A 21,866-nucleotide genomic window follows, 5' to 3' on the forward strand; every position below is an offset into this window, starting at 1 on the left:
TTTAACTCTAAGAGAGCACTAAAAGCTGAAATCACTAATTTGCAGGATAGTAAGGGCCTTATAATTGATAACGAAATTGATATGGTAAACGAGTTTAATGATTATTTTTCAAGGGTGTTCACAATAGAGAACACAAGTAATTTACCACCAATTAATACGAATACAGCATCGTCTATGACCAATATATGTATAACTGAGGTTGATGTGATACTAAGCCTAGCTAAACTCAAAATAAATAAATCGCAGGGGCCTGATGGCATCTTACCTTTAGTCTTGAAAGAGATGAGGGATATTATTAGCCAACCTTTGACTTTAATATTCCAGAAATCGTTATCTGCGGGTGTGGTACCATCAGATTGGAAGCATGCTAATATAACACCCATATTCAAAAAAGGGGATAGAAGTAATCCAGCAAACTATAGGCCAATCAGTTTAACTAGCATTACTGGAAAAATAATGGAAGCTATAATTCAAGTGAAAATGGTAGATTACCTAGATGCAAATAACATTATAAAGGATAGCCAACATGGATTTAGGAGAGGTAGATCCTGCTTAACGAATCTGCTTGAGTTCTTTGAGGAAGCTACAAGTGAAATTGATCACAAAAAGGCCTATGATGTGATTTACTTAGATTTCCAGAAAGCCTTTGATGTTGTCCCCCACAAACGGCTCTTGTTAAAGCTTAAAGCTGCAGGAATTTTAGGAACTGTGGCAGCTTGGATCAAAAACTGGCTAACTGATAGGAAGCAGCGAGTAGTTATTAGAGGCACTATGTCACAGTGGGCCTCCGTTTATAGTGGGGTACCGCAGGGTTCAATTTTAGGACCACTATTGTTCCTAATTTACATTAATGATATTGACACGAATACATACAGTAAACTGGTTAAATTTGCAGACGACACTAAGGTGGGCGGGGTAGCAGATACTAATCAAGCAGCAGAGAGGCTTCAACGGGATCTGGATTTAATTAGCGAATGGGCTGATACTTGGCAGATGAAATTTAACACAGATAAATGTAAGGTAATCCATGCAGGGAGCAGAAATATACAGTACAGATATTTTATGGGTTCCACTGAAATAAAGGTAGCTGATTACGAGAAAGATCTCGGTATGTATGTTGATGCTTCCATGTCCCACTCTCGCCAATGTGGGGAAGCAATAAAAAAGGCGAACAGAATGTTGGGTTATATCTCTAGATGTGTGGAGTTTAAGTCAAGGGAGGTGATGTTACACTTATATAATTCCTTGGTAAGACCCCACCTAGAATACTGTGTGCAGGTTTGGTCACCATACCTCAAGAAGGACATTGCTGCCTTAGAAAAGGTGCAACGAAGAGCTACGAGAATGATTCCTGGTCTTAGAGGAATGTCTTACGAGGAGAGGTTAGCGGAACTGAATCTGTTCAGCCTTGAGCAAAGGAGACTAAGGGGGGATATGATTCAGGTCTATAAGATTCTAACGGGTCTGGATGCTGTTCAGCCAAATGACTATTTCAATATTAGTCTAAATACTAGAACTCGTGGCCATAAGTGGAAATTAGCGGGAGAACATTTTAAAACAAATTTGAGGAAGCACTTCTTTACACAGCGTGTAGTCAGAGTATGGAATAGTCTTCCTGCTATTGTAGTGGAAGCTAAAACCATGGGTTCCTTTAAATCAGAGCTAGATAAGATTTTAAGAACTCTGAGATATTAGCTAAGTTCTCCCCAAACGAGCTTGATGGGCCGAATGGCCTCCTCTCGTTTGTAAATTTCTTATGTTCTTATGTTCTTATGTTCCCCCTCCCCCAAGTATAAAGTTTTCAGTGGGCCGAGGAAAGGAAGCCGTCATTGATTTCACACCTGGATCCAAACTGGTGGTGGCCAAAGCCAAGAATGGACACCTGTCAGTGGTGAGTCCCAGTACTGACCTAGTTAAATGGAAGCAGGAAATCACATGTAGGCTCATTCAGCAATGCCTGTTAATCATGTGGGTTTAGAAAATAATTCACTTTTTTTTATTTAATCACATTAGATGGCCCCACGTCTCAAAACCCGATGACAAGGTCCATCAACTCATCACAGAAGCAACGCAGCAGCCAAAAGCCTTCTAGATGATTCTGATATAGCCAGGAAGTGATGAGCCTATCAGAGTCTGCTTCTTCCTGTTATAACCAATCACGACAAAGCTCATCCCATACCAGTGACTTCAACATTCCAGAAATAAACATTCACAGTGTTTCTGTCTAATAAGGGGTGATTTAAGTGTTATGAAATCTTCTTCTGAAAGATACCTAGGTGCATTTGGACTAGTTCTGTGATGAGTTTTGCTCCTAGGGGAACATGATGGAGAAATACAGTAGATGGATCACCTCTGGGTTTGGGCAGAGAGGGAAATCTTTGCAGTTTCCTGTAGTCTAGTCTTCTATTACTTGGTGAATACGTCACATGATGGATTTTTGTAAACAGTGGTGGTCGCCCCCTTGTGTTAGCGATGGTGTATAGCATGTGCCAGGGCCAGTCCTTCTAATGCCATGTGTCAGACTCTAGCTCAGAGTGTAAATATGGACTCACACGTGTGACTTGCATTTGCACCTGCTTGTTGTGCGACTGTCCATCTTCAGAGCAAAAACATGTTTCAATTCAATCAGTAATTAAGAGAAAACTTCTTAATGGAGCATTGAAATTGAGCCAGAGAAACCGGCAGTTACAATCATCAGTCCAGCATTGCTACTGCACTTCCTGTTGTCTGCATGGGTGAGATTGTTCTTCCAGGAGCTTGTGTTGCACTTTGGCAAAAGATGAATGAGTTAGTATCTCAGTTATCTGGTATCTGCACAGAAATATACCTTTTTGCTAATCATCAATCAAGCGAACCTTTCTGAAAGTGATTTAAAAACTGTAATGTAACGTCACATAGTGTTACTGTAAACTAGGTGAAGATGAAGGTAAATGACATACTGACACAGCAAAACACTACGAGAAGATGGAGTTGAGTTAGGGAATTACGGTTAAATGATTGTAAGTTTTCTGGTTTAGAGAGAAGACTTGGATCCAGACAGAGAGAGAGTGAGAGAGAGTGTTAATTGGAAGAGTGAAAACAGTGAAAGAAAGACAGAATGTTCCACTTGTCATGTTAGATTTAGCAAAGCGTAGCACACACACGGCAGAAACTGCCCGTGTCAGTAACCCAGTAACCCTACCTTATCACTTACACAGCTGTGTCAATGAGCTTTTTAAGATTTATGTTCCTTTAGAAGTGTAATCCACTTTATGTCTAACCCACCAATCAGAGATATGCACGCATGCACCAATCAGAAAGCTGCACTTGTGCTTGCCTTCAGGTACACATACATCACATATGCAATCTAACAAACCACAGCCACTCCTGTATATTAAACACGAGGGTGTATCCCAGTTCACTCTGATGTACCAAATTCAATACTTCATACTATTCCGTAGAAAATAATCTGAATAACCCATCAAGTCAAGAGCTTTAGGGTGAATTATCTAAATAAAAAGGTAAAAGTGAAAGATTTTGCCTGACTTTCTCCAGCCTCGTCTGAAACATCTTGTCTCTATCTACAGAGGTGTTATTATAGGTTATTATAGACTCCTGTCTTCAATCTGACTTTTGTAGAGTCACTGCTGATGCGTGATACAGATCTTTGATTACAGAGGGCAAAGCATCAGAAGCACAAAATAATGATTTGAGACGTCAACCAACGTCAACCAAATATCAACCAGGAGTCTGGGGGGTTCATCATCCTCAAACAAACCCCAATTACCCCATTCTCAAACCACATCTACCCCAGACTCACTCCAATTACCCCATTCTCAGACCACATCTACCCCAGACTCACTCCAATTACCCCATTCTCAAACCACATCTACCCCAGACTCACTACAATTACTCCATTCTCAGACCATATCTACCGCAGACTAACCCCAATTACCATACTCTCAGGCCAAATCTACCTCAGACTCACTCCAATTAGCCCACTCTCAGGCCAAATCTATCTCAGACTCACTCCAATTAGCCCATTATCAGACCACAACTACCGCAGACTAACCCCAATTGCCCCACTCTCAGACCAAATTTACCCCAGACTAGCCCCATTCATCACACACACAGACCGCATCTACCCCAGACTAACCCCAATTATCCCACCCTCAGATCACATCTACCCAAAAGTAACCCCAATTGCCGCACTCTCAGACCACACCTACCCCAAACTAACCCCAGTTACCCCATTCTCAGACCACATCTACCCCAGACTAACCCCATTTATCACACAGGCAGACCACATCTACCCCAAACTAACCCCAGTTATCCCACACTCAGACCACATCTACCACAATTATCCCACTCTTATATCACATCTACCCAAAAGTAACCCCAATTGCCCCGCTCTCAGACCACATCTACCCCAAACTAGCCCCAGTTACCCTGCTCTCAGGCGACATTTATGCCAGAATAATCCATCTGGCCATAGAGTACTCAACATCTGTGGGAAGATGATTGGCAACCATTTAACCCTCATCCAACCAACTGGGGGCTGCAAAGACGTATATATTTTTTGTCATATCTCACAGGTGCTTTTTAAAATTCCAATTTTTTATGCATTTGTCAATCAATCAACATCATTATTTTCTATTTCTATTTTTAAAAATACAAATGTTTGTACAAATGCTGAACTATTTATTCAGTTAATGTTTGCCATGCGTCCTAATTTAAAGGATCACACAGTATCAAGGCATCTAGGGGCACTCTGCCAGTCAATTTGAAGAAGACAGGCAGAGATTTCCACATGGGCTCTGTAGACAACCTGACATACTGCTGTTCCTAAGGTAACATAATATTTAAAGTCCATCCATCCATTTTCTGCAACCGCTTATTCTATTAAGGGTGGTAGGGGGTCCGGAGCCAATCCCAGACACTATGGGAGCAAGGCGGGGGACAACCCAGGATGGGGCGCCCATCTGCTATGTTTTAATTTATACTGTGCAAAATTTAAAATAACCTTTACAGTTCCTGTTTGCTATGTTGCATATACAGGAACACTACACCCCCTGCCAATTAATGTTTGAGTATTAAATACCGTAGTATCATTAAGGAAGGTTTAATGTTGATCGGTTGAGATTACGGTGTTCATGTGCTTTATTTATTCATACCTCTTATAATGTAATGTATAATCAGTCATGCACCTGTAGGTGGTGAGCAGAAATACAGCCTTGCAGCATTCATCACAAGTTCATTACAACTATATGACCATAATGTTTTTTCCCTACCATATTAATGTGGATTTGGATAAAAATGTCTTCCTTTTAAATAAATATAATTCATGTATATTTCTGTTAACCAAAGTCTCACTGTAGGTAACAAAGGAGAGACATTTTACACCCTCACAGACCAAAAACAAGGGGTTTCAATTGCCGAGTTCAACATGTGACAACAACACAGTAATGACTGGCTAAGATGTTTCTGTGACTAATATAAACTCACCGTGTTTAGGGCAAGTACAGCAGTATGCATAATGCATCAGGACTCATACTGAAATACCCTATATTTGGATATATTATGTAACTCGTGATTTTGTAGGAATGTTGGTACCTTTGAGACACACATATACAAATATATCATATATGAATTTGGATGTGGCTACAACTGGAGAGGCTTGTAGTACATATTCTGCTAAATTTTTGTAATTGTTGTTGCAAATATTATGTACAAACCATGACAGAGACTTGAATGCATATATGGGTTTATATATCAGTTCATGAAATACATTACTGAGGAAACTGCGGTTGCTTTTACTCCTATTTAATACGATTAAGCACAAACACACATCACAAGGAAGAGAAAGTATTATTTATAATTATTTATACAGCACACAATATCTACATATAAAAAAATATAGCATAGAAAAATCCAATAATACTATCGGACAAAATGGCGATGTAACAGAGAGCGGTGAGTTGGAGACCAGAGTCTTGACCCCGAGGAGTGAAACATAATTAATTTCTCTGTTGTGTCGCAAATCTTACAAATACCCTACTTTTCAAAAAGAAAAGAACTTACTTCCTCACGCATTTCCAAAAGTATGTTTTTGTCAAATCCCTCCAGCTCACTGGAAAACAACACATCAAGAGCACATATTATGGCCTAAATAAAGATATAATATAGGCATATAATATAAACAGTTCATGGTGCATCTTGTAATACTCAAGACATACCAAGGCCATGCAGAGTGCATACTGATAAAAGGGAGGGGATGGGGAGAAAACACTTCAATACTTTATATCACAAGTGTTCAATTCAAGGTGGTCTCTTACAATTGTCACGCCCCGCTCGTCCGCTCCTCCCGTGTGCCACGCCCCCTCGTTAAACTAGTGTGGAATGCCGATGTCATTAGCTGTTTGCAGTTGTTTTCATTAGTCCTATGTATTTAAGTCCGCGTCAAAGTATGTTTCCCCAGTCCTGTCATTGAAATGCGTATTTATTGTATGTGCATTCATGCTGTTATGAGAAAAATTGCCGTGCATCTTAACATTTATGTGGATAATTTGTACTTCTTTCACATGTACAGTGATTTCTTGTCGTAACAGTGCGAATGCACATAGAATAAATACGCGTGAGTGAGTACTGTATGAGTACTTTCATACCAGTTATATGCCCCCTGCATATGATAATTTTTGCATATAAAATAAAGGGCCGACTTACGCAGGGTTGCCAACTTTGGTCAGCTGGTTGGCGTGAGATTTTCAATTCGAGACAAGTCTACACACGTATTTACAAGTATATAACAGTTTTATTACCTTGTAGTCTGGAGGGTTTGCAAACTGCCCCAACGCTTTTGAGGTAGCCAATTTTAGGTTTAAAATGGATTAAGAGATTCGCCATAAGATTTCTTGCTGTGCGCGTTTGAGTCTGAAAGCCCGAGTCTCGCGCCAGATGTGTCAGAGTTGGCAACCTGCTTACGGCCGAATCGGACCTACGACCGGTCAGTCCGAGCCGAACGCGGCCGAAAGTCGCCGATGAGCTGCACAGGATCGCATTGTCTGTTATGGTACGAATGGACGCCCGTGACAACAGCTTGATTACTTTTGAATCACATGCACTTATCTTCTCAAACTTCTTTCGAGATTCTTAAGCAGCGGTTGTATTTTGGAGACTTTAAGCATTCATAAAATGGAGAGCAAAGATATGAAAGTAGTTAAGATTATTATTAAAATTAAAATTAAAGTTAAAATAACAGCGAATGACTGTGAATCTTTTTCAGAAAAAATTCAGGAAAAGATCAACAGAGAGAAGAAGAAAGAAAAAGACGTGATGAAGATGGATGAGACGGACAAGCCTGCTTCGACACGGAGAGTGTGTGACATGCCGAAGGTAAAGCCCTGGCTTAATTAAGAGACCTTATTAGAACATAATTAGAGCATAAAATGTTCTATATCAATAATCTTTCCTTGTCTTAAAACAGAATACTGATAAGGCTGTCCGTGGTCAGAGGGTTTGCCGATGGAGCGGGAGGGACAGGCCACCCCCACAGGAGCAAGCAGGAGCCACTAAGAAGAGGCCCCAGTTAAAGTACCTCCACGGCACGGACAGCAACAGCTCCTGCGCCCAGCGACCAGAGAGGGGCCAGGGGCAGCGTCAGCGATCCGCGGACCAGCAACTCTTAGACAGGATACATGGACTCATGGGTTATGGCCGGAGACGGAAGACTGACAGAGACATTGCTGATGGACTTGTGGGTTATGGCCGGGGTAGGAGGGATGATAATAGAGACTTTATTGCTGATGGACTTGTGGGCTATGGCCGGGGTAGGAGGGATAATAGAAGTACTGTTTAATTGTTAATGTAGATATAAGATAGAATAAGATAAGATAGGATAAAATATGCTAAGTTAAGATAGGATAGGATAAGATAGGAACGGCTAAGATAAAATAGGATAAAATATGCTAAGTTAAGATAGAATAAAATAAAATAGGATAAAATATGCTAAGTTATGATATGATAAGATAAGATAGGAACGGCTAAGATAAAATAGGATAAAATATGCTAAGTTAAGATAGGATAAGATAAGATAGGAACGGCTAAGATAAAATAGAATAAGATATGCTAAGTTAAGATAGGATAAGATAAGATCGGAACGGCTAAGATAAAATAGAATAAGATATGCTAAGTTAAGATAGGATAGGATAAGATAGGAACAGCTAAGATAAAATAGGATAAGATATGCTAAGTTAGGATAGGATAAGATAGGAACGGCTAAGATAAAATAGGATAAGATATGCTAAGTTAAGATAGGATAAGATAAGATAGGAACAGCTAAGATAAAATAGGATAAAATATGCTAAGTTAAGATAGGATGGGATAAGATACGAAAAGCTAAGATAAAATAGGATAAGATATGCTAAGTTAAGATAAAATGAGATAAGAGCTTTACAATAAACCATATACTTACTATTTAAACAGTGTCTTTGTCATCTTTTCAGTGTTGTGTCTGTCTTGGGTTGAAAATTTTGCATCGTTGATTTATATTTGGCACATTCCTAAACGTCAATAAGCAGAGACAGAGGAAAGGGAGGAAGGAATGGTTAAGTAAAATAATAATAATAATTAATTATTAAAAGCACAGTGTTACTTTTTTTTGACATAGAAAGGGTCATTTCAGTGTTACTACCACCTATGAATTAATGGCTGCAAATGTTGATGTTAGACATTCCTGTAAAGAATGCTGAGTAAGTTTCATGATCAAGACAGGGTGTTAGTGTGGAACAAGCACAAATGTAACAGTATTTGAGGGAAGAGTGGGAAGGAGGGAAATGCAAGTAGACGGAGGTTCCTCGAAGCTCCGAGATGTGCTTGGCTGTAATAAATCTGGAATATAGCTATATAACATAGTTTTTGATAACAACAGCATTTGTTCTTTAGGCAAAATGGCAAGCAGATCAGAACTGGCCAGATCTGATGCTGCAGGTTTTATTGAAAGACAAAACAAAATTAAAAAGTGCTGAAGTTTGAATGACTGTGTATTTATTTCAGTTATTTTATATTGGGCTCAAGGATTGGTTTCATCATACAAATACAACATACATAATGTTTTCTTGAATTTACTGAAAAGTAAGTGATACCAGAATCAGAGGGTCAATAAGCTTTTAAGTAATAATGTGGATTGTGCTTGGGATAGAAGCTGCACGTTGTATTGAAGCAAAGTATAGATTTTCATTTGACAATATATGCAAATTAATTGTAATAATAATATTAGTAACATTCATCTTTAGATAACATTAATTACATAACTAATGATACTTTGAGAAAAAATGTTTTGTCATTATTATTTCGCTATTATCATTGCTTCTTACAGTAAATTATTCTTGATGCCCCCAGTCAGTAGCCCATGTTTATAAAATATGTGGGTAGGATGACGGTTAAACCCCCCCTGATTCACGTGCAGCATTTGATCACAGTTGATTGCATTCATGCTGGGAAGAGTCATCCCATCTTAGCAGAGTCGCTGCTGAAGCTGTGTGTGAGCTTATTCTCCAGGTCTGACTAGTCTTTGTGTGGCTGCCCACACTTCTGTCACAGTAGATAGTCCTGCCTGCCCTGCAGCTTAATCAATGAAGCGGCTCTTTCCTTGCATATAATTAATGTATCAGCTATGTACTTGCATCTATCACTGAAGCGGCTGCTTTCTTGCATTTGATCTACTACAGTTTTTTATAAGGTGTTTCCTTTGCTTTTGTCAGTCTCTGCCCGAATTCCCAAGTTTCTTTTGCAGTTTTTCCTGCTATCTCTGCCACAACTTCAGCTGCATTTTTTGCAGTCTCTCCTACACCGTCTGCTCTGGCTGCAGCTCTGGCTCTTTCAGCCCCTCTCCTATGGCTCCAGCTGCAGCCGAAACCCCCGCAGTTACACCCACTATTCCTACTACTGCTCCTGCACTACAGATTTGTCTCAGTTTGACTGAAGGCTCATAGCAATGTGCTAAGATCAAGCCTGTCAGCAGGAGGCACTGTGAATGTGGTTATAATGAACACGAACATGCCAAATTGCTGTGGAAATTAAGCATGTCTTGGGTGCAATTACTTTATGCTGTCAGGAGATGGCAGTGCAGAGCCACATAAAGCATAAGCACATGGGGAAGACATAGTGAGAGGTACTTATTTACAGTGGCGGATCTAGGATTTGTCTAAGGGGCCATCAAGGGGCCACAATATTCATAGAGGGGCCAAGTATTTGTACTATATCCTTGCACACAATCCATGGATTTGGTAAGGTTAATACATTTCACCAGTCACACCATGTTGAAACACTTTAAATAAAAAGGCTTACACAGTAAATCTCCTTACCAATTTTACATACATTTTACTGTACATAGACAAAATACTCACAAACACACACAGCATGTGAGAAAATCCAGCTTTGTATTCATTTTTTAAAAACCTTTTTACTTTTTCACAAATACTCTCTCTCACAATCACAAAGTTCCATGTGGGTGACTACTGTACATTTTGCTCTTCTAAAACAACATTCGTCAGTTTTTGTGACAGGAACTGAATCGTCTTACAAATTCATTTATGTCTAATGCTTTTGCTCGTCGGGACTCAATACTCAGCACCCAAGATGACTGAAACACTCTTATGTCATTGTTGTTCGTAAATGATTTTTAATCAAACTTAGGGCTGAAAAGCTGGCAGACTCACTCTTTTGGCCAAAAACTGAATTCCCGCCTGAGACTGACCCTTTCTTTCCATACTCTCTATCACTGCCAAACATTATAATATTAAGATACAAATGCAAATTACAAAGAAGCACATGAATTAGCATTACTTTTATTAGCGGAATGCTAATGTTCATGTCATGTAGGGTGACCAGACGTCCTCTTTTCCCTGGACATGTCCTCTTTTTGAGACCTTCCTTGCGTCCGGCCGGGTTTTTAAAATCGTCCGGGTTTTTGAGCTGCCCAAACATTCGTCACGTCATGGGCATCCTACACGCCTATTCACTTCCACTCACACTAGTGGATCGGATTCCCGCCCGCTCGCGCTACTCGAAATATTGCTAGCACCCCCCCATCCCGCTTGCTCTAAGGTGTCCTCCTCACCTTACAAGTAGGGCCTCAGATAACATTACTGTAAACCAGGGTTCTTCAAATCTGGACCTCGATTCCAAATCCAGGCCTTGTTTTCAGTTCTCCCAGGTAGTTAGTTTAATAATTACTGTTTCTAAATGGTCAGAGGCTTTGATGTTTGTCAGACTTAAGATAAGTGACAGCTTTGAGTAAATAAGGATTTATGACTTACCAACAAACTCCTCAAAACGTTATCGGTTGAAAAACTTTCTCCGCAGTATCGTTCAAATCTTCTTCTTCTTCTGTAAGCTTTATTGACGCTTGACATTCCTATTTGGATCATTAGCACCATTAGTGTTTGGGCTTGGAATTGCATCCATCTAATCAGTCTCCGACGAAGGACAGATGAGTGACAGGACAGGGGCACTTCAGAGGGCCAGTCAGATTTCAGCTGGGGCCACTGCCACTGTGGCCCTGCCCTATAACCACCACTGCTTATTTACAATATCTCCTTTCATCACTGAACACAGGTTTCCTCATTCTGCTTAGCCAATGAAAAACCTAATTTCTCTATTTGTTTTTACCTGAACAGGCAGGTACTCTAAGCAGAAGCTGGGCTAAAATAACTGCAATTAACAGGCGGATTTCAGCCCTGCTGCTTCAGGGCAGTCAGTCATGCAGGAAGACAGTGTGCAGGAAGTCATGCAGGATGCAGCATGTCTACATCACCAGCAGCTAAACACAGAGATACAGAGAAACAGGATGTGATGCAACTACATACAGCAAAGCCCTATATATATATATCCTCATGAGACCCAAGGAAAAAAGTCTACTTCAATTTTAGGTTATTTGTCTTTGGAGGAAATGACATCTTACAATATAGATTTTTTTTAAATTTATTTTTATTTTTAATTTCACAGCATGTCCTCTTTAGTGTACAACTGGAATAAATATGTTTCCTTACATCAGTGAAAAGATAGATGCAAAAACAAAATGTCCACTACAATGGACATAAATGAATGGGTGGGGTCTCAGGAGGTTACGACTGTAAAAGTGTCCTTTACAATATCTATGTGTATCGCTGTGATTGGCTGATGTACTGTTTCCCTCCAGAGATGGGTTGCAGGTCATTAACTGGATTTGTCGTTTTTCCAGTTTTCATTCCATCAATTTTCCAGACATGTTACTTTTTCCACATTAAGTCTTTTTTTGTGGTAGAAAATGCAGGCTGACACAGTGCCTCCCCCCCCCTCCCCCTCCCCCAAGTATAAAGTTTGCAGTGGGCCGAGGAAAGGAAGCCGTCATTGATTTCACACCTGGATCCAAACTGGTGGTGGCCAAAGCCAAGAATGGACACCTGTCAGTGGTGAGTCCCAGTACTGACCTAGTTAAATGGAAGCAGGAAATCACATGTAGGCTCATTCAGCAATGCCTGTTAATCATGTGGGTTTAGAAAATAATTCACGTTTTTTTATTTAATCACATTAAATGGCCCCACATCTCAAATCCCGATGACAAGGTCCATCAACTCATCACAGAAGCAAAGCAGCAGCCAAAAGCCTTCTAGATGATTCTGATAGCCAGAAAGTAATGAGCCTATCAGAGTCTGCTTCTTCCTGTTATAACCAATCACGACAAAGCTCATCCCATACCAGTGACTTCAACATTCCAGAAATAAACATTCACAATGTTTCTGTCTAATAAGGGGTGATTTAAGTGTTATGAAATCTTCTTCTGAAAGATACCTAGGTGCATTTGGACTAGTTCTGTGATGAGTTTTGCTCCTAGGGGAACATGATGGAGAAATACAGTAGATGGATCACCTCTGGGTTTGGTCTGAGAGGGAAATCTTTCCAGTTTCCTGTAGTCTAGTCTTCTATTACTTGGTGAATACGTCACATGATGGATTTTTGTAAAAAGAGGAGGTCGCCCCCTTGTGTTAGCGATGGTGTATAGCATGTGCCAGGGCCAGTCCTTCTAATGCCATGTGTCAGACTCTAGCTCACAGTGTAAATATGGACTCACACGTGTGACTTGCATTTGCACCTGCTTGTTGTTCGACTGTCCATCTTCAGAGCAAAAACATGTTTCAATTCAATCAGTAATTAAGAGAAAACTTCTTAATGGAGCATTGAAATTGAGCCAGAGAAACCGGCAGTTACAATCATCAGTCCAGCATTGCTACTGCACTTCCTGTTGTCTGCATGGGTGAGATTGTTCTTCCAGGAGCTTGTGTTGCACTTTGGCAAAAGATGAATGAGTTAGTATCTCAGTTATCTGGTATCTGCACAGAAATATACCTTTTTGCTAATCATCAATCAGCGAACCTTTCTGAAAGTGATTTAAAAACTGTAATGTAACGTCACATAGTGTTACTGTAAACTAGGTGAAGATGAAGGTAAATGACATACTGACACAGTAAAACACTACGAGAAGATGGAGTTGAGTTAGGAAATTATGGTTAAATGATTGTAAGTTTTCTGGTTTAGAGAGAAGACTTGGATCCAGAGAGAGAGAGACAGAGAGAGAGTGAGAGAGAGTGTTAATTGGAAGAGTGAAAACAGTGAAAGAAAGGCAGAATGTTCCACTTGTCATGTTAGATTTAGCAAAGCGTAGCACACACACGGCAGAAACTGCCCGTGTCAGTAACCCAGTAACTCTACCTTATCACTTACACAGCTGTGTCAATGAGCTTTTTAAGATTTATGTTCCTTTAGAAGTGTAATCCACTTTATGTCTAACCCACCAATCAGAGATATGCACGCATGCACCAATCAGAAAGCTGCACTTGTGCTTGCCTTCAGGTACACATACATCACATATGCAATCTAACAAACCACAGCCACTCCTGTATATTAAACACGAGGGTGTATCCCAGTTCACTCTGATGTACCAAATTCAATACTTCATACTATTCCGTAGAAAATAATCTGAATAACCCATCAAGTCAAGAGCTTTAGGGTGAATTATCTAAATAAAAAGGTAAAAGTGAAAGATTTTGCCTGACTTTCTCCAGCCTCGTCTGAAACATCTTGTCTCTATCTACAGACGTGTTATTATAGGTTATTATAGACTCCTGTCTTCAATCTGACTTTTGTAGAGTCACTGCTGATGCGTGATACAGATCTTTGATTACAGAGGGCAAAGCATCAGAAGCACAAAATAATGACAAATTTGAGACATCAACCAACGTCAACCAAATATCAACCAGGAGTCTGGGGGGTTCATCATCCTCTAACAAACCCCAATTACCCCATTCTCAAACCACATCTACCCCAGACTCACTCCAATTACCCCATTCTCAGACCACATCTACCCCAGACTCACTCCAATTACCCCATTCTCAAACCACATCTACCCCAGACTCACTACAATTACTCCATTCTCAGACCATATCTACCGCAGACTAACCCCAATTACCATACTCTCAGGCCAAATCTATCTCAGACTCACTCCAATTAGCCCTCTCTCAGACCACATCTACCCCAGACTCACTCCAATTAGCCCATTATCAGACCACAACTACCGCAGACTAACCCCAATTGCCCCACTCTCAGACCAAATTTACCCCAGACTAGCCCCATTCATCACACACACAGACCGCATCTACCCCAGACTAACCCCAATTATCCCACCCTCAGATCACATCTACCCAAAAGTAACCCCAATTGCCGCACTCTCAGACCACACCTACCCCAAACTATCCCCAGTTACCCCATTCTCAGACCACATCTACCCCAAACTAACCCCAGTTACCCCATTCTCAGACCACATCTACCCCAGACTAACCCCATTTATCACACAGGCAGACCACATCTACCCCAAACTAACCCCAGTTATCCCACACTCAGACCACATCTACCACAATTATCCCACTCTTATATCACATCTACCCAAAAGTAACCCCAATTGCCCCGCTCTCAGACCACATCTACAGTACCCCAAACTAGCCCCAGTTACCCTGCTCTCAGGCGACATTTATGCCAGAATAATCCATCTGGCCATAGAGTACTCAACATCTGTGGGAAGATGATTGGCAACCATTTAACCCTCATCCAACCAACTGGGGGCTGCAAAGACGTATATATTTTTTGTCATATCTCACAGGTGCTTTTTAAAATTCCAATTTTTTATGCATTTGTCAATCAATCAACATCATTATTTTCTATTTCTATTTTTAAAAATACAAATGTTTGTACAAATGTTGAACTATTTATTCAGTTAATGTTTGCCATGCGTCCTAATTTAAAGGATCACACAGTATCAAGGCGTCTAGGGGCACTCTGCCAGTCAATTTGAAGAAGACAGGCAGAGATTTCCACATGGGCTCTGTAGACAACCTGACATACTGCTGTTCCTAAGGTAACATAATATTTAAAGTCCATCCATCCATTTTCTATTAAGGGTGGTAGGGGGTCCGGAGCCAATCCCAGACACTATGGGAGCAAGGCGGGGGACAACCCAGGATGGGGCGCCCATCTGCTATGTTTTAATTTATACTGTGCATAATTTAAAATAACCTTTACAGTTCCTGTTTGCTATGTTGCATATACAGGAACACTACACCCCCTGCCAATTAATGTTTGAGTATTAAATACCGTAGTATCATTAAGGAAGGTTTACTGTTGATCGGTTGAGATTACGGTGTTCATGTGCTTTATTTATTCATACCTCTTATAATGTAATGTATAATCAGTTATGCACCTGTAGGTGGTGAGCAGAAATACAGCCTTGCAGCATTCATCACAAGTTCATTACAACTATATGACCATAATGTTTTTTCCCCACCATATTAATGTGGATTTGGATAAAAATATCTTCCTTTTAAATAAATATAATTCATGTATATTTCTGTTAACCAAAGTCTCACTGTAGGTAACAAAGGAGAGACATTTTACACCCTCACAGACCAAAAACAAGGGGTTTCAATTGCCGAGTTTAACATGTGACAACAACACAGTAATGACTGGCCAAGATGTTTCTGTGACTAATATAAACTCACCGTGTTTAGGGCAAGTACAGCAGTATGCATAATGCATCAGGACTCATACTGAAATACCCTATATTTGGATATATTATGTAACTCGTGGTTTTGTAGGAATGTTGGTACCTTTGAGACACACATATACAAATATATCATATATGAATTTGGATGTGCCTACAACTGGAGAGGCTTGTAGTACATATTCTGCTAAATTTTTGTAATTGTTGTTGCAAATATTATGTACAAACCATGACAGAGACTTGAATGCATACATGGGTTTATATATCAGTTCATGAAATACATTACTGAGGAAACTGCGGTTGCTTTTACTCCTATTTAATACGATTAAGCACAAACACACATCACAAGGAAGAGAAAGAATTATTTATAATTATTTATACAGCACAAAATGACTACATATAAAAAAACATAGCATAGAAAAATCCAATAATACTATCGGACAAAATGGCGATGTAACAGAGAGCGGTGAGTTGGAGACCAGAGTCTTGACCCCGAGGAGTGAAACATATTTAATTTCTCTGTTGTGTCGCAAATCTTACAAATACCCTACTTTTCAAAAATAAAAGAACTTACTTCCTCACGCATTTCCAAAAGGATGTTTTTGTCAAATCCCTCCAGCTCACTGGAAAACAACACATCAAGAGCACATATTATGGCCTAAATAAAGATATAATATAGGCATATAATATAAACAGTTCATGGTGCATCTCGTAATACTCAAGACATACCAAGGCCATGCAGAGTGCATACTGATAAAAGGGAGGGGAGGGGGGGAAAACACTTCAATACTTTATATCACAAGTGTTCAATTCAAGGTGGTCTCTTACAATTGTCACGCCCCGCTCGTCCGCTCCTCCCGTGTGCCACGCCCCCTCGTTAAACTAGTGTGGAATGCCGATGTCATTAGCTGTTTGCAGTTGTTTTCATTAGTCCTATGTATTTAAGTCCGCGTCAAAGTATGTTTCCCCAGTCCTGTCATTGAAATGCGTATTTATTGTATATGCATTCATGCTGTTATGAGAAAAATTGCCGTGCATCTTAACATTTATGTGGATAATTTGTACTTCTTTCACATGTACAGTGATTTCTTGTCATAACAGTGCGAATGCACATAGAATAAATACGCGTGAGTGAGTACTCTATGAGTACTTTCATACCAGTTATATGCCCCCTGCATATGATAATTTTTGCATATAAAATAAAGGGCCGACATACGCAGGGTTGCCAACTTTGGTCAGCTGGTTGGCGTGAGATTTTCAATTCGAGACAAGTCTACACACGTATTTACAAGTATATAACAGTTTTATTACCTTGTAGTCTGGAGGGTTTGCAAACTGCCCCAACGCTTTTGAGGTAGCCAATTTTAGGTTTAAAATGGATTAAGAGATTCGCCATAAGATTTCTTGCTGTGCGCGTTTGAGTCTGAAAGCCCGAGTCTCGCGCCAGATGTGTCAGAGTTGGCAACCTGCTTACGGCCGAATCGGACCTACGACCGGTCAGTCCGAGCCGAACGCGGCCGAAAGTCGCCGATGAGCTGCACAGGATCGCATTGTCTGTTATGGTACGAATGGACGCCCGTGACAACAGCTTGATTACTTTTGAATCACATGCACTTATCTTCTCAAACTTCTTTCGAGATTCTTAAGCAGCGGTTGTATTTTGGAGACTTTAAGCATTCATAAAATGGAGAGCAAAGATATGAAAGTAGTTAAGATTATTATTAAAATTAAAATTAAAGTTAAAATAACAGCGAATGATTGTGAATCTTTTTCAGAAAAAATTCAGGAAAAGATCAACAGCGAGAAGAAGAAAGAAAAAGACGTGATGAAGATGGATGAGACGGACAAGCCTGCTTCGACACGGAGAGTGTGTGACATGCCGAAGGTAAAGCCCTGGCTTAATTAAGAGACCTTATTAGAACATAATTAGAGCATAAAATGTTCTATATCAATAATCTTTCCTTGTCTTAAAACAGAATGCTGATAAGGCTGTCCGTGGTCAGAGGGTTTGCCGATGGAGCGGGAGGGACAGGCCACCCCCACAGAAGCAAGCAGGAGCCACTAAGAAGAGGCCCCAGTTAAAGTACCTCCACGGCACGGACAGCAACAGCTCCTGCGACCAGCGACCAGAGAGGGGCCAGGGGCAGCGTCAGCGATCCGCAGAGCAGCAACTCGTAGACAGGATACACGGACTCATGGGTTATGGCCGGAGACGGAAGACTGACAGAGACATTGCTGATGGACTTGTGGGTTATGGCCGGGGTAGGAGGGATGACAATAGAGACATTATTGCTGATGGACTTGTGGGCTATGGCCGGGGTAGGAGGGATGATAAGAGACATTATTGCTGATGGACTTGTGGGCTATGGCCGGGGTAGGAGGGATAATAGAAATAGGCCTATTGTTTAATTGTTAATGTAGATATAATATAGAATAAGATAAGATAGTATAAAATATGCTAAGTTAAGATAGGATAGGATAAGAAAGGAACGGCTAAGATAAAATAGGATAAAATATGGTAAGTTAAGATAGAATAAGATAAAATAGGATAAAATATGCTAAGTTAAGATAGAATAAGATAAGATAGGATAAAATATGCTAAGTTAAGATAGGATAAGATAAGATAGGATAAGATATGCTAAGTTATGATAGGATAGGATAAGATAAGATAGGAACGGCTAAGATAAAATAGGATAAGATATGCTAAGTTAAGATAAAATGAGATAAGAGCTTTACAATAAACCATATACTTACTATTTAAACAGTGTCTTTGTCATCTTTTCAGTGTTGTGTCTGTCTTGGGTTGAAAATTTTGCATCGTTGATTTATATTTGGCACTTTCCTAAACGTCAATAAGCAAAGACGGAGGAAAGGGAGGAAGGAACGGTTAAGTAAAATAATAATAATAATTAATTATTAAAAGCACAGTGTTACTTTATTTTGACATAGAAAGGGTCATTTCAGTGTTACTACCACCTATGAATTAATGGCTGCAAATGTTGATGTTAGACGTTCCTGTAACAACAGCATTTGTTCTTTAGGCAAAATGGCAAGCAGATCAGAACTGGCCAGATCTGATGCTGCAGGTTTTATTGAAAGACAAAACAAAATTAAAAAGTGCTGAAGTTTGAATGACTGTGTATTTATTTCAGTTATTTTATATTGGGCTCAAGGATTGGTTTCATCATACAAATACAACATACATAATGTTTTCTTGAGTTTACTGAAAAGTAAGTGATACCAGAATCAGAGGGTCAATAAGCTTTTAAGTAATAATGTGGATTGTGCTTGGGATAGAAGCTGCACGTTGTATTGAAGAAAAGTATAGATTTTCATTTGACAATATATGCAAATTAATTGTAATAATAATATTAGTAACATTCATCTTTAGATAACATTAATTACATAACTAATGATACTTTGAGAAAAAATGTTTTGTCATTATTATTTCGCTATTATCATTGCTTCTTACAGTAAATTATTCTTGATGCCCCCAGTCAGTAGCCCATGTTTATAAAATATGTGGGTAGGATGACGGTTAAACCCCCCCTGATTCACGTGCAGCATTTGATCACAGTTGATTGCATTCATGCTGGGAAGAGTCATCCCATCTTAGCAGAGTCGCTGCTGAAGCTGTGTGTGAGCTTATTCTCCAGGTCTGACTAGTCTTTGTGTGGCTGCCCACACTCCTGTCACAGTAGATAGTCCTGCCTGCCCTGCAGCTTAATCAATGAAGCGGCTCTTTCCTTGCATATAATTAATGTATCAGCTATGTACTTGCATCTATCACTGAAGCGGCTGCTTTCTTGCATTTGATCTACTACAGTTTTTTATAAGGTGTTTCCTTTGCTTTTGTCAGTCTCTGCCCGAATTCCCAAGTTTCTTTTGCAGTTTTTCCTGCTATCTCTGCCACAACTTCAGCTGCATTTTTTGCAGTCTCTCCTACACCGTCTGCTCTGGCTGCAGTTCTGGCTCTTTCAGCCCCTCTCCTATGGCTCCTGCTGCAGCCGAAACCCCCGCAGTTACATCCACTATTCCTACTACTGCTCCTGCACTACAGATTTGTCTCAGTTTGACTGAAGGCTCATAGCAATGTGCTAAGATCAAGCGTGTCAGCAGGAGGCACTGTGAATGTGGTTATAATGAACACGAACATGCCAAATTGCTGTGGAAATTAAGCATGTCTTGGGTGCAATTACTTTATGCTGTCAGGAGATGGCAGTGCAGAGCCACATAAAGCATAAGCACATGGGGAAGACATAGTGAGAGGTACTTATTTACAGTGGCGGATCTAGGATTTGTCTAAGGGGCCATCAAGGGGCCACAATATTCATAGAGGGGCCAAGTATTTGTACTATATCCTTGCACACAATCCATGGATTTGGTAAGGTTTATACATTTCACCAGTCACACCATGTTGAAACACTTTAAATAAAAAGGCTTACACAGTAAATCTCCTTACCAATTTTACATACATTTTACTGTACATAGACAAAATACTCACAAACACACACAGCATGTGAGAAAATCCAGCTTTGTATTCATTTTTTAATAACCTTTTTACTTTTTCACAAATACTCTCTCTCACAATCACAAAGTTCCATGTGGGTGACTACTGTACATTTTGCTCTTCTAAAACAACATTCGTCAGTTTTTGTGACAGGAACTGAATCGTCTTACAAATTCATTTATGTCTAATGCTTTTGCTCGTCGGGACTCAATACTCAGCACCCAAGATGACTGAAACACTCTTCTGTCATTGTTCTTCGTAAATGATTTTTAATCAAACTTAGGGCTGAAAAGCTGGCAGACTCACTCTTTTGGCCAAAAACTGAATTCCCGCCTGAGACTGACCCTTTCTTTTCATACTCTCTATCACTGCCAAACATTATAATATTAAGATACAAATGCAAATTACAAAGAAGCACATGAATTAGCATTACTTTTATTAGCGGAATGCTAATGTTCATGTCATGTAGGGTGACCAGACGTCCTCTTTTCCCTGGACATGTCCTCTTTTTGAGACCTTCCTTGCGTCCGGCCGGGTTTTTAAAATCGTCCGGGTTTTTGAGCTGCCCAAACATTCGTCACGTCATGGGCATCCTACACGCCTATTCACTTCCACTCACACTAGTGGATCGGATTCCCGCCCGCTCGCGCTACTCGAAATATTGCTAGCACCCCCCCATCCCGCTTGCTCTAAGGTGTCCTCCTCACCTTACAAGTAGGGCCTCAGTTAACATTACTGTAAAACTGTGCCACTGTGGCCCTGCCCTATAACCACCACTGCTAATTTACAATATCTCCTTTCATCACTGAACACAGGTTTCCTCATTCTGCTTAGCCAATGAAAAACCTAATTTCTCTATTTGTTTTTACCTGAACAGGCAGGTACTCTAAGCAGAAGCTGGGCTAAAATAACTGCAATTAACAGGCGGATTTCAGCCCTGCTGCTTCAGGGCAGTCAGTCATGCAGGAAGACAGTGTGCAGGAAGTCATGCAGGAAGACAGTGTGCAGGAAGTCATGCAGGAAGCAGCATGTCTACATCACCAGCAGCTAAACACAGAGATACAGAGAAACAGGATGTGATGCAACTACATACAGCAAAGCCCTATATATATATATCCTCATGAGACCCAAGGAAAAAAGTCTACTTCAATTTTAGGTTATTTGTCTTTGGAGGAAATGACATCTTACAATATAGATTTTTTAAAATTTATTTTTAATTTCACAGCATGTCCTCTTTAGTGTACAACTGGAATAAATATGTTTCCTTACATCAGTGAAAAGATAGATGCA

General features: G+C 40.1%; 3 long non-coding RNA genes across 9 annotated transcripts in view; 2 read left to right on the forward strand and 1 right to left on the reverse strand.

The window, feature by feature from the left end:
* LOC140582410 (uncharacterized) overlaps nucleotides 1-18,902 on the reverse strand; it is a 36,376-nt gene extending 17,474 nt beyond the window's left edge. For 2 of the 7 annotated variants that reach the window (XR_011985377.1, XR_011985371.1), the window contains exons 1-3: nucleotides 16,641-17,638; nucleotides 8,450-8,537; nucleotides 6,061-6,109 (exon numbers count right to left, since the gene is read on the reverse strand). This is a non-coding gene — a long non-coding RNA (uncharacterized lncRNA). Of the gene's footprint in view, nucleotides 1-6,060; nucleotides 6,110-8,449; nucleotides 8,538-11,294; nucleotides 11,750-16,640; nucleotides 17,639-18,820 lie in introns of those variants that run through there. The other 5 variants (XR_011985373.1, XR_011985375.1, XR_011985374.1 and 2 more) reach the window with 5 other exon arrangements.
* LOC140582402 (uncharacterized) lies at nucleotides 1,783-2,218 on the forward strand. Its single transcript, XR_011985358.1, has 2 exons — nucleotides 1,783-1,891; nucleotides 2,014-2,218. It is a non-coding gene; the product is annotated as an uncharacterized lncRNA (long non-coding RNA).
* LOC140582409 (uncharacterized) lies at nucleotides 17,826-18,828 on the forward strand. The gene is made up of 2 exons (XR_011985370.1): nucleotides 17,826-17,951; nucleotides 18,043-18,828. It is a non-coding gene; the product is annotated as an uncharacterized lncRNA (long non-coding RNA).
* Nucleotides 18,903-21,866: the final 2,964 nt, after the last annotated feature.

This window comes from Paramormyrops kingsleyae, chromosome 24, assembly GCF_048594095.1.
Source record: "Paramormyrops kingsleyae isolate MSU_618 chromosome 24, PKINGS_0.4, whole genome shotgun sequence".
Taxonomy (NCBI): Eukaryota; Metazoa; Chordata; class Actinopteri; order Osteoglossiformes; family Mormyridae; genus Paramormyrops; species Paramormyrops kingsleyae.